This window comes from Fundulus heteroclitus, chromosome 5 (genome assembly GCF_011125445.2).
Source record: "Fundulus heteroclitus isolate FHET01 chromosome 5, MU-UCD_Fhet_4.1, whole genome shotgun sequence".
Classification (NCBI taxonomy): domain Eukaryota; kingdom Metazoa; phylum Chordata; class Actinopteri; order Cyprinodontiformes; family Fundulidae; genus Fundulus; species Fundulus heteroclitus.
The window spans coordinates 38,494,529-38,508,644 of record NC_046365.1 but is presented as its reverse complement, the minus strand read 5'-3'; positions in this window follow the sequence as shown (position 1 = coordinate 38,508,644).

Below are 14,116 nucleotides of genomic sequence, written 5' to 3'. Positions count from 1 at the left end.
CACCAATAGATCATGACATTTCCGTGACTTACTAGACCAAGAATTTCCATTGAGACACAACAGGCAGGTTTTTTAATTAACATGTTCTGAAAATTGAAGGAATTTGAAGGCCTAATCTATGAGGCAATCTGACCTAAAGGTTAGACGTGTTTTAAGCAGAAAGACAATATAAAATGTATGAGCCTAGACACATATCAACCCGGACAAATCGGGTATGTGCAATGTGACGGAAAGAAAATTCACCAAAACAACAAATGGCTACACAATTCAACCGATTCTGTGTAAATAAGGAAAGACATGGAGAGGCAAAAATTATTTCCTTAGCACATTTCAATTCAAAGTGATGTACAAGAACAGAACATAATGAAAGAAAATATACAGAGGAAAGTGCATAGCAGTGGAATAGTAGTAGCAGGTCAAGACTGGTTGGACTACAAACTTAATCTAATTAAGTTTCAGTTAACTAACAAGGTTTGAATCGAACATCAACAGTTAAGGGCAACTTTAAACCTCAGTTTGCACAAACTCAGGGTTTCAGCAATTTCACAGTTTTCTGGAAGTTTGTTCCAGATCAGTGGAACATAGGAACTAACTCCACTGTTCTGAGCGCAGAGTCAGGAAACGGAAACGGGTTCGGTACACAGACAGGCTAACAGGCTAGAAGAGATCAGGCTAGCGTGGTGGTCAAGTAGCTGGTCCGGTTTGGTACACAACAGGCAGAGATAACTGACAGGGATCAGGCAAGCTCAGAATGTCCAAGTACAAGCTAGGTCAGGCACACAAGTTAGCTGTCCAAAACAGGCAGGAAAATCAGGTAAACAGGGATCAGGCTGGCTCAGATATCAGGAGGCTCACCGAAAGGCTTGTAATGATCTGGCACTGATGACTGGTCTCAAAACATCGTTCCTGTAAACCAGGCCAATAACGACCCTAACGACTCCCCGTTATAGAGGAGCGGACCAGTTTTGGTTTAATTTGCATGTCATCTAAGCCATTACAAGACCTTTGTTGGGCAGTAGTAAAAAGCCTGATACACCACATTACTCCAGACTTTTTGAACTGAGAATGCTTCCGGGATAAGAAGCGAAACGTCTTCAAACTTAAAAAAAAAGTCCAGTTGTTTTGTTTTTTACTTTCTTTGGAATGACCATGGCCTGGATGACTGAGAATCTTCACCAGCACAGGTCTCAGAGGCTGTCCTCTTACCAGTGACACTCTCCAGTTCATTTTGGTGGAACCCAGAATGTTCCTTGACCAGAAGGGAAACACAGTCCGTCTAATGTGTTCTGGGTCCTTTTCAGGGTCTCTGTCCTGTGAGACTTGTCCAGAGATCCTCCACTCCTCACCTAATCGATAAGGCTGCGCCTGACAGTCCTACATAGGAAGCTAATATAGCAGTTTGGATCATCTTTCAAATTATCATCCACATCTGATGAGCTTTTGTGAAGGCCCAAACACAGAGAGACAGGTAAATGAAGAGCTTTTGCTTTTCGTCTCAGCTCTTTCTTCACTGCGACAGGCTGAGGTATTGCCCTAATTACCGCAGAAGGAGGTCTCAATCTGTCTACCCATCTACCGCTTCATTATATATTCACACATTCACACAAAACAAAGATGCTTTAACTGTTCCGCTTGAGGCAACGAATGACCCCCAACCTGGAGGGAACAATCCACCTTCAAAATATGTTTTGCCGACATTATCTGTCTTCAGGACACACTTCTAATATCAATGAAATTACAAAAAAAATACTTTTTGATTTCTTATTGCCACAATGGCCAATTGCCCTTTTGCTTAGAACTTATTCCAGCATGTAAAATGCAGGTTAGTGTAATCTGCAGAGCACTTCTTTTCCAAAGTGTTTCGTGGTGGCGTGCGTTCTTCATGCATTACGGTTTACGTACTTCAAAAGAGAATAATTTCTACATGAAACACGGGAGAAACATTGAAGATAAAAGACGTGTGCACAAAGGGATGTCTGAAATAGACGTTACATAACAAACGCCTTGCAATTATTTTATTTTTTTTCATACATATGATGCAAGTATTTCATTGAACAGCTGAAAAAATTATTTTCAAAAGCTTTTAAAAGAATTTCTAATCTGAAGATTTAAAAACAAATTGTCTCTGAGGACTTACTTCTACATTTTGTCATAAAAAGGGCATGATGCCGCTGTGATTGTGTGTTTTCTCATTCTTAAAAGTGCAAAATCATGCGATCATGTCCTCATGTGATGTTAAATTGTACTCCATGTGTTACTGCCAGTGTTTCTGTGATCCTTGATGATTCACCATCTGCTGTAAAAACTGCTTCAGTGGTATTCTGCAAGGAGTCTAACACAACCTGAACACTGGACCACAGGGACAATTTAGCAGGCAAGTCTCTGACATCTATAAAACTTGACTTGCCTCCACAGTTTTTGCTGCGGCTGGTGCCACGCATACAGATGTCCTCGTGTTAGCTGGCCACTATTAAGCCAGCGACCGAACACACCGCGTGCAACAATCGCCAGACACACTGCCTCAATCATGTTTTTAGTGTTCAAACTGTTCACAAGCTTCAAAGCTGAATCATCGGGAAGAAAACACAAGCTTTGTTTTTCTAAGGAGCAAAAATGATTGTATTCAATTAACATGAAACTATTTTCAAACTAAATTTAAGAGATGGGAACCCCTTTAGGCTTCCTTCACAGAGTAATAGTGTCCCAATGTCATAAAGGTCTTCATGACTGTTCAATCAACCCTGCATTAGATTAAATCGTCGATTCTAACTTCAGTATGATCCTACTGCTCTCTTCCTAATCATCAGATAAGCTTTTCTATGAAGCTCTCCCAACCACGCTGTGATGTCATCATCACGGTAAAACGACTGTACTAAGATGTTTCCTCAAAATCTACCATTTTATTATACATATGAAAGGTTTCTGCACCTCCACCGTCAGCGTCGGAGGATTTTTAGCACCTCATCAACAGAATGAGGCGGTGTAGAAAGGTTGGTTTGTATGGAGTCCTCTCATGATTTTAGCTTGTACAGCTGTGTTAGGTAACGACAGATGGAGGGCACACACACTCAGTAAGCTTTTGCTGCATCAGAATCACCGGGCATGATGAGTAGCAGAGAAGACAATAACCAGGGGCAGCTGATGACAATGTAAGTTTATCTAAAGCTTCTTAATGCACTATCTGAAAATAAATCTTCTCTAAGCCCCAGTGGGTTGAGGCAGATGAGCGTTCACACTGAGACTGGTTCTGGTTCTGCTGGAGGTTTTCCTCCCTGTTAAAGGGGAGTTTTCCTCTCCACTGTCGCTTCATGCATGCTCAGTATGAGGGATTGCTGCAAAGCCATCAACAATGGCAACATTCTACTGAGTAATGCTGTGACAGTGTACAGTTTGTCCTGCTCACCAAATCCTTGTTACTTCATCCTGTTTTAAGCAGATGTAATTTTGTACACAGTATTAAAATAGAGATCAATTTAATCTAAACCAGACAACCTCATACTTTTTGATGAATACAAGTGACTTGTAAGTTACATGGAATTTCATGTTGTCCATTATAACATTTCAAGTAAATTCTTACATTTAAAGTTAGCTATTGCACTCAAGTACTTGGATGTTCATCTGGACAAAAACACTGATGCTCTTTATAAAAAGGGGCAGAGCAGTCTCTACTAAGGAATCGGAGGTCTTTTGGAGTGCAGGAGGTTTTTATTTACACTGAGGGGGCACTGAGGGGGCATCAGCCATCTTTTACCCTCATCCAAACTGCAAAGCAATAAAACCTCTTCTGTTTGTTGTTTTGTATCGTCCACCAGGCCCTTACACTCAGTTTTTGGATGAGTTGTCAGATTTCTTATCTGATTTGGTGTTAAATACTGATAAGGCTATTATAGTGGGTGATTTTAACATCCATGTTGACACAGAATGTGATAACCTTAGTGTAGCCTTTAAAACTATCCTAGATTCAATTGGTTTTGCTCAAAATGTGCATAAACCGACGCATTCTTGGCTCCATACTTTAGACCTTGTGCTGACATATGGCATTGATTGTGAAGAATTAACAGTATTTCCTCACAACCCTGTCCTATCTGATCATTTTTTAATAACATTTGAGTTTAATCTAACTGAGTTCTCCACCCCCAAAAGAGGGTTCCATTATAGTAGATCTTTATCGGATAATGCTGTATCAAAACTTAAAGAGTCTGTCCCCTTTTTAATATCCTCCGTATTGCAGAAATGCCCTGTAGATGGCAGCAATGTTGTTTCTTCCAATTCACAAATAGATGTCTTTGTAAACGGTATGACTTCGTCATTGCGTTCTGCATTAGACAGTGTAGCTCCCTTGAAAAAGAAGGTGATTATTCACAGGAAGCTGGCTCCTTGGTTTAATTCAGAGCTGCGTTCCTTGAAGCACAATGTTAGGAAATTGGAGAGAAAATGGCGCTCTACACACCAAGAGGAATCCTACTTAATCTGGAAGAACAGTCTATTGTTGTATAACAAGACCCTTCGCAGAGTTAGAGCAGCATATTTTTCATCATTAATTGAGGAGAATAAGAATAATCCTAGATTTCTCTTCAGTACAGTTGCCAAACTTACCCAGAGCCACAGCTCTGTTGATCCATCCATTCCCTTAGCTCTTAGCAGTAATGATTTTATGGGATTCTTCATAAATAAAATTGATTCCATTAAAAATAAAATAATTGGCATCCTCCCAAACATGATTACCTCATCCTCAGTAAGTGAGGCAGCATTGGAGGAATCCTTAGAACCTGCGCAGTGTCTGAACTGTTTAAAAGCAGTAGAGCTTTCTGAGCTATCTAAAATTTTAGCTTCATCTAAACCTTCAACCTGTATGTTAGACCCAATCCCAACTAAGTTGTTTAAGGAGGTATTCCCTCTGATCAGTGGTCCTATTTTAGACATGATTAATCTATCCTTGGTAAATGGATATGTACCATAGGCTTTTAAAGTAGCTGTTATTAAACCTTTACTTAAGAAACCATCTCTTGATCAAGATGAGTTAGTAAATTACAGACCTATATCTAATCTTCTTTTCTTATCTAAAATTCTTGAGAAAGTAGTTGCTAATCAACTATGTGAACATTTACAAAGTAATGACCTACTTGAGGAGTTTCAGTCAGGCTTCAGAGCTCATCATAGCACTGAAACAGCTCTTGTGAAGGTCACCAATGATATTCTCATGGCCTCAGATAATGGACTTGTGTCTATACTTGTCCTGTTAGATCTCAGTGCTGCATTTGATACAGTTGATCACAATATTCTCCTACAAAGACTTGAGCATACTGTAGGGATTAAGGGAAAAGCATTAGGCTGGTTTAAATCTTATCTGTCGGACAGATTCCAGTTTGTTCATGTTAATAATAAATCTTCCTCAAACTCTAGGGTCACTTGTGGAGTACCACAGGGTTCAGTCCTTGGACCAATTCTATTTACTATATATATGCTTCCGATTGGCAAAATTATCAGACAGCATGGGATTAATTTCCACTGTTATGCTGATGACACTCAGCTATATTTATCCATAAATCCTGATGAATCCAATCAGTTACTTCGACTGCAGTAATGTGTTGATGACATCAAAAGCTGGATGACTTTAAATTTCCTGCATTTAAATTCTGACAAGACAGAAGTTGTAATCTTTGGGCCAGAGTCTTCAAAAAATAAAGTTCTTAATCAATCCCTTAATCTGGATGGCATTAACTTGGCCTCTGGTAATAAAGTTAAAAATCTTGGTGTTGTTTTCGACCAAGACATGTCATTTAAATCCCATATTAAACAGGTTTCCAGAGTTTCCTTTTTTCACCTCCGGAATATCGCCAAAATTAGAAACATTCTGTCTAGGAGTGATGCTGAAAAACTAGTCCATGCATTTGTTACTTCAAGGCTGGACTATTGTAATTCTTTACTATCAGGAAGTCCACAAAATGCAGTTCGAAGTCTTCAGCTGATTCAAAATGCTGCGGCAAGAGTTCTGATGAAAATCAACAAGAGGGATCATATGTCTCCAATTTTAGCTTCCCTTCATTGGCTTCCTGTTAAATCAAGAATAGAATTTAAAATTCTCCTTCTAACGTATAAAGCCCTTAATAATCAAGCTCCATCATATATCAGAGCTCTGATTACCCCGTATGTTCCTAACAGAGCACTTCGCTCTCAGACTGCAGGTCTGCTGGTGGTTCCTAGAGTCTCTAAAAGTAGAATGGGAGGCAGATCCTTTAGCTATCAGGCTCCTCTCCTGTGGAACCAACTCCCAGTTTTGGTCCATGAGGCAGACACCCTATCTATTTTTAAGACTAATGTTAAAACTTTTCTTTTTGACAAAGCTTATAGTTAGAGTGGCTCATACCCTGAGCTATCTCTATAGTTGTGCTGTGATAGGCCTAGGCTGCTGGAGGACATCAGGGTCTAATTTTCTCACTCTACTGATTTCTACTGTTCTTCAGTCTACTGTTCTCCAGTTTTGCATTGTATTACATTGAAATGACTGTCGTCATTTCAGCTTTTAACTTTTTGCTCTCTCTCTTTTTCTTCATAGTAGGTACACCTGGTCTGGCGTTCTGTTAACTGTGACATCATCCAGAGAAGACGGCTCACCCGCTACTACCATCTAATGTAGAACAGATTACTAGATCAATGTGTGCTTCTGTGCTTTTTTGTTTCTCTTGTTGTGTCTCTGTTCTGTCTTCTGTAACCCCAGTCGGTCGAGGCAGATGACCGTTCATACTGAGCCCGGTTCTGCCGGAGGTTTTTCCTTCCCGTTAATGGGTGGTTTTTCTTCCCACTGTCGCTTCATGCTTGCTCAGTATGAGGGATTGCAGCAAAGCCATGTACAATGCAGACGACTCTCCCTGTGGCTCTACGGTTCCCCAGGAGTGAATGCTGCTTGTCGGGACTTTGATGCAATCAACTGGTTTGCTTATATAGGACATTTTTGACCAATCTGTATAATCTGACCCAATCTGTATAATATGATTGAACTTGACTTTGTAAAGTGCCTTGAGATGACATGTTTCATGATTTGGCGCTATATAAATAAAATTGAATTGAAAAATTGAATTTTATCATGTAGTATGATGGATATGGTCAGATAAACTAAATAAGAAGGCCGGCTCTGTCCTAGGATAGAAGGATAGAAGAAATCTCGCAAAAATAGCATCACTCTTGGACATGTTTTCCACCCCAGGGATGAAGTTGTTGCAGGACTGAAAAGCTTCTTCAGTCACAAACTGTTGCATTTGAGATGCACGAAGGAGCGTTATCGCAGATCCTTCCTCCCTGCAGCTGTTTTATGAATGTCACTGCTACCAACAAACTCGATAAGTGTTTAAATGCCTGCTCTTATTTGCACAGTATTTTTCATATCCTTGTGAATATTCTGTTGATTTATGTACAAACACACACGCACATGTAGCACTTCTTTAAATCATCCTTTTCAGTGGCACATTCATTTTAGTCTGAGTATGCTATTATTAATAACTTTGTTATGGTTTTTGGTTTATTAATGTTGTTGACAATAATGTTGTTGTTGTTTGTTTGTTTTTGTTGTTTTTTTGGTGAGGGGGGGGGGTCATATTTTATCCTGTTTGAATCTGCATGCTTTATTCAGACTGTCACTTTGTTACTGGTAGACCTGAATTTTCCTACAGAGACCAGATAAAATATATTTCTAAAGGGTGCAATAGAAAACAACTAAACCATGACATGTTGATAGTTTGCATTTTCAAGCTTTTTTTTTTTACATCTAATTACATAAAATAATGTGTGCTTCATTTTATTCATGTTTGTCATTCTGGAGTTGCCACTTTACATATTTACTTAAATATTCCAACTTTTATGATCACAGTCGATAGATTAATCATAAAGAAAATAGTATTTACTAGTATTACGCTTTCTTCTCTTCATCCAGTTTAAAATGAGCTGCTGACATTTTCATTTCTAATATTCATGTAATATTGACACTGCTGCTTTTGTCATAACTGTGCGTATCCCATTTCATGAACCCGGTAAAAGGTAAAGTACACTCAGGTTCATTGCAGGGCTTCATAAACTCTTAAACAACTCAAAGGTCATCTAAGTCATCCTTCTGTTGTCAGCTCTGGCAGATTTTCTATTCTTTTCCGTCTTTCCATTTGAAGAACAGCAGCAGCACTTCAGGGATGCACAATGCACTTAGAGGCCTTGGCATGTTGTGGGCTGTTAACATACATCTGTTGTTGTTGTTGTTTTTTTAATCATTTTATTTTTTTACTGTTAGTAACATAGAGTTCCCGCTCTCTTTCTTCATAAATGATGACATTTTTAAGACTGCTTTTTCTTCTTCTAATTTGGATCCTCAATAGGTTGTGATAAATGTGACGGATTAAACCTGCTCAGCGCTGGGAACAGACACTGGTGGGGCTGGAAGCACTTCAGAGACCCGGTTTCTGCACTCATGTCAAAGTGGATCTGCAGTCATGTTCTCTACATGTGGACATATTCATATCAAGCGCACAACGCCCCTTGTCGTCACCACGAACAGTTTTTCAACACCTCTTGAGAGCTAAGAAACAGACAGGCCCCTTGCAGTTTCATTTCTTTGGAAAAGAGTGGCTGTTTATGTAGCCCTGCAACTCCTTTGATTTACTACAGAAATTAAAACTCGCCATGTAGCGCATTTTGCAAATTTTTCAATGGATATCTTGCCTCCATTACTTGTGACTTCAAAGAGTTCCTTAGAGTATACTTTTTAATAGGAGAGAGCACAAGGGCTTTGAGAAATTGGATAGTCTGTGTACAACTAGACCTGGCCTTTGAAAAACACAAGAGAAAGAACAACCTTTGTAGAATAGTAATCCCTTCTTCTGAATGTTTTTCTCTGATTGAATCTGGTCCAAGCACACTCAGGAAAATCTCACTGGAATAAACATTTTCACAGGCAGTTTCTCTGTCCGGGGAATATGACTGTTTTATCGTCACATCTCTGGACGTTCTCCAGGTGCAGCTGTGATGGACAATAATGCAGGATGTGCAACGGAGTCAATTTAGCCTCACAGTCGGCCGTACCCCAGTACCCCCAACTTCAAATGTACATCTGTTGAAGTGGTCTGATTAACAAATGAATAAAGATGGAAACATCTAAAATTAGATTTAAAAATAAATTTGCAGATATAAAAATGAATCCTGGAGAATTTGTGATTAACTGTTTCAACACAATGTCGTCCCAGAAGGGCTTCCATGCCTTAGATTTCTCATCTGTAATCCTGTTGTTTCTGGTTTACTAGTGTTGTGCCAGTTCAGACGTGACAGAAAGCGGGCATCAATTCGGGACGTAACGGACTGCGTTACCCATGATGCAATGTGGTCAAAATGGCCACCAACTCATGTAGTTCATACGTGACAAAAGCTGCATCAATTCGGGACGTAACGGACTACGTTACCCATGATGCAATGTGGTCAAAATGGCCACCAACTCATGTGGTCAAAATGGCCACCAACTCCCATCACGCAACACGGCAAAATGGCCGCCGATCAAGATAAGGTTGCTATGATGATGGCTATAAAAGCCGATCACCCACGACCATCTTTCTTCTTCCCTGGCTTTTAGCCAACCCGAGAAGACACGCACAGCTGATTCCCACGCCACGTGTTCGATTGCTCGCTGGACCGAGATTTTTCGACGCAACGGTTATTCCCTGCTTTATAACAGGAGGTCGACTTAAATAAGTACTTTTAAATTCCCTCTGATCAAAAGACTGAGAGACGCCGCATCTCCCACTGATCGAAGAGGACCCCGCTTTGTCTGGCCAACAAAGCGACTGTTGAACCCGGAGGAAGAAACGAAGCAGCTTCTTCCCCGTCCCGCTGCAGCCTGTGGACAACTGCGCTCGTCGAAGCGCGTCCAGAAAGGCACACTCGGAGCGTTCCGGACCAGCCCCGAGGCAACTCAAAGTAACGGGGTTTTCCCCTTTCATTTCTGTCTCACCAACAGGGTGTTTAGAAGTGCCTGGGCAGGCGGTAGAACTTTGTAGGTGTTGGTTAATGCTTTTATTCCACGACGAAGTTGGAATTATTTTGCTGAACATTTTCTTTGTATGTGCATGCATTTTACAATTGATTTGCTGTGTTGATTTGTGATCCATCAAGAACCCCGCCGTGGGTTACCGATTTATTTCTTTTCATCTTCTTCCCTGCTTCCCCCCTCTCTCTCTTTTCGCTCCTTATCAATTTAATTTCTTTGTCCGAGCTCAAGTCGCGGGCTTTGCTTTAAACTCCTAGTTAGCTGCCCCCCTCTCGAAACGAGGCATTGTCCCATCAGCGTAAGCGTGGTTACGTTATTAGGACCTCCCCTCATACGTCATCGTAGCAGCCATCTTGGGAGGGTCACGTGTATCTGGACTGTAGGTAGCTTAGCTGAACTAGCTTTGTGTAAGACATCAAAGCGTCCAGTGAGATTCCCGAAGCTGTTCTGTCTGTCAATGCTGATACGTGAAATGCCGATGTTTCGAGGGCGGTGTTAAACAACTTTGAGTTAAGTTAAGATCTGCTAACCGCTCATTTTAATCCATTGTTTATTTTTGTTTTGTTCTTTATTTCCACATATATATTTTGCATGTTTTAGTTTAGTAATGAGTAAGAATTCCAAAGTTGTTTGAATCAGAGAATTACTGTAACAGGGAATTGCTTTTGGTTCAATAAAACCAACCACTGCGGAATAGACATTGTTTTGTGTTCAGTCCAATTCACAGTTGCCTGGGTATTCAGAAATCAGAGCTAACCTCCTTTGGAGTTAACATCTGACATTAATACAGAGACAATATCATTGGATGGTGATAAGGAATAAGGATTTAAACTCTAATTGCAGTTACATTGGGGTTCTCACAGCCTGCTGGATAAACCTGGTCGGTTAACAGTCCGACCTGATCATTTATTCCAGCATAAATGAGTTCATAACAGAAAGTTAACTAATGCATTAGTGGTATAAATACTTATAAGCTTATAGCTAACATCACCACCATTTGAACTATATTTGTTATAGCGAAATTTTGAGTTGAATGATTTATTATTTAAATTATAATACCAAATTATAATTAATAATAATAATAAGCATATTCAACCAGCTTATGGCATAGCATAAATTGGCTTTTCCCGGTGTGGGCTGGAGTCTACTTATTGGCGTTCCTTTAGACTAAATCGAATAACCAGCAACTTATGAATTGAATGAACACAATCCATATTCCAGCATTTTGACTGCTCACCTTGCCAAAAGGACTATTCAGTCATAATTGATTAAGGAGGTATCATTACTAAATATATACGTGTTTGTTACTTATTGGCGTTCCTTTAGACTAAATCGAATAACCAGCAACTTATGAATTGAATGAACACAATCCATATTCCAGCATTTTGACTGCTCACCTTGCCAAAAGGACTATTCAGTCATAATTGATTAAGGAGGTATCATTACTAAATATATACGTGTTTGTGGTGGTTTGAGGTTGTTAACCCGAGGTTTGAATATTGATTTCTGGACTGGAAGTCAGCTAGATTGAAATACACAGCAGCCAGCGTCTGCTACTTGTCAATCAGAGTCTGTGTCGTGTTCTGCTTTGAAAAAAGAGACCCTGCCTCCATCTGGTGGCCAGGATAGGTAGTTGCAGTCACGGTCTTAAAGACAGCTTAGATCGCTCAGTGTCCCGGAGGGACCGTTTTGAAAGTCAGTTTCTTTAAACTTGCCTGATGGTTACGCCCTTTTTGTCTTTTTTTAATTTTATTTTTGTCAAGGTTTTGTTTACTGATGAACTCAGGACGCACACACGGGACTAAAAGTTTGAGTCTTTATTGAAGGAAGTATGCTGGGTGGTGAATGATGAAGACCGGAGGTTCAGGACTGCAGAAGGTCAGGGATGAATGTGATGGCAGGAGCTGACGGCCCGGAGACAGAGAGTCCACACTTGCAAGGTGCTGCTCGGCTAGCAGGCCTCATAGCACTCAGGTTAGCCGTTCATTGGAGACACCAGGGCACAGAGCTGAGCTTCACCAGGGCGGCTAGTCAGGTTAGCAGAACTTGAGAGACACCAGGGCACAGAGCTGAGCTTCTCCAGTGCGGCTAGTCAGGTTAGCAGAACTTGAGAGACACCAGGGCACAGAGCAGAGCCTTTCCAGGATGGCTAGTCCAGTTAGCAGTTCTCTGGAGACACCAGGACACAGAGCAGAACCTCTCCAGGAACAAACAGTGAACAAACAGTCTTTAGAGTGACTGACAGGACTAACCTTAACAACAGGAGCAAAACAAAGCTTCCAGGGCAAAACGGGGACTGGCATGGAGAGGTGTGGAATGATGACGGCCCAGTGCTGAACTGAAGGCAGAGGGAGGTTTAAATAGAGCACTACACAGGTGGAACAAGGATCTGGCTAATTGACTGGTAAATGATAACAGGTGTGACTGACTGCTGAGGAGGTGAAGTGAAAAATGACAGAAAATAACTGATGACTGAAAACTAACAATAAAGTCAAACCTAACCCAAAAGAGATGAAAAAATGAAAATAACAGAAAAACAAAGCCAAACCAAAACTCAACCATGACATTTTTATTCATTTTTTTTACTTATTATCATATCTTAATTTTTTTTTTCCTTTTTGAATTTTTATTTTATTTTACTTTTACTATTATTTTATTTTGAACATTTTTCTTTTCTTTCCTCCCTTATCCCCTTCTGCTCATCATAAGTGGTCAAAATTGAGCTGTGATTTTGAAACTAGGGTTGCAATTTAGCGGTTTTTAACTGTCATTCTTTGCCACCTCTGAAGCTCCAAAACACTTTGCTATTTTCCACACATGTGTAGAGCACCTGTTCTGAAATAACTTACATCACAAACAAAGCCACAGCTTTATCACTTAATTACTGGCCGAAAGGTTAGTGGTCCATGTCACTCAAAGTTAATATTCTCAAAGTTAAACAAGCATATTAACCGTTCCTAAACATAGGAGCTGTAAGTCGCAGGGTTGATTTTCCCTTGCGCAGCCTAATTAAACGCACGTATTTGAATCCACTTTCTGCGGTAAAGTGAGTCATAGTGCGTGTTTGCTGTTAACAGTTAAAGTGAAGCCACTTAACAGTTGTTGTTAGCAGTTGTTGTTTAGCGCTGAGCTAAATTAAAGTGTATGCGTTGTTGCTTAGTGCTAAGCTAGAATACAGCGTTGTTATTTGTTGTCTGTCATTTAGCGCTCTGCTAAATTACAGTGTTGTTACTTGTTGTGTTGTTATCCATAGCTGACACAGAATGGATAGTGAAGATTCCTCAGTGTTTAGGTCTGAAGGAGCTGAAGGTCCAAACCATTCCATTGGAATGGAGGCCCAGGATGTCATTAGCTCACTGCTTAAAATGACACCGGACGAACAAACCCGTCTGAATCAGTTTAACATGGAGGACTGTGAGAGGAGAATTCAGGAATTGGTGGAGGAGGTCCAGAGCAAGCCAAAGGGTAGATTGGTAGCAGATGTTTTGGGTGAATTATCTGCGTTATACCACCGAAGGTTAACGCTAGAGACTGAGAGGCGTGTTTTAGCTGAGGAAAGAATCAGGGAGCTAGAACAGAGAGTTCAGGGCAGCTGTCATCTCACAGAGGAGCGAGAGGAGGATCACATGAGCTTGCAGACCGAAGGATCTGAGTATGAGGACTCCAAAGGAAAACATGGAGATCACACCTGGAGGACATTGGATGAACTGGGCCCTCAGACACCTTCTGAGCGAAGGGTAAGCGAAGGTCAGGACCGATATAGCAGTGTGATACGAAAAGAAATGCCTAAACAACTTAAGGTGGCAATCAGGACTGATCCACATGATGTAAATCATGGGAAAACACCTGCTTCCCACCTGACCCCTGACACGGCCCGCTATGATCTTTTCCCCCCACCAGGGCGACGAGAGCACCGTTCCTGGGACACAGGTGAACCCCACTCCTCTGAACTGCGTCCACGGACAAGAGTTCATGACAGGGGGGGTCCCCCTGCGTCCCACGAACGGCCGCCTCCGCCAGGTAGGTGGTCAGAACTGGAACCTCCCTCCTATCGTGGTTACCGCAGGCAGGAGTCGTCAGGAGAGGACTCAGATGGAC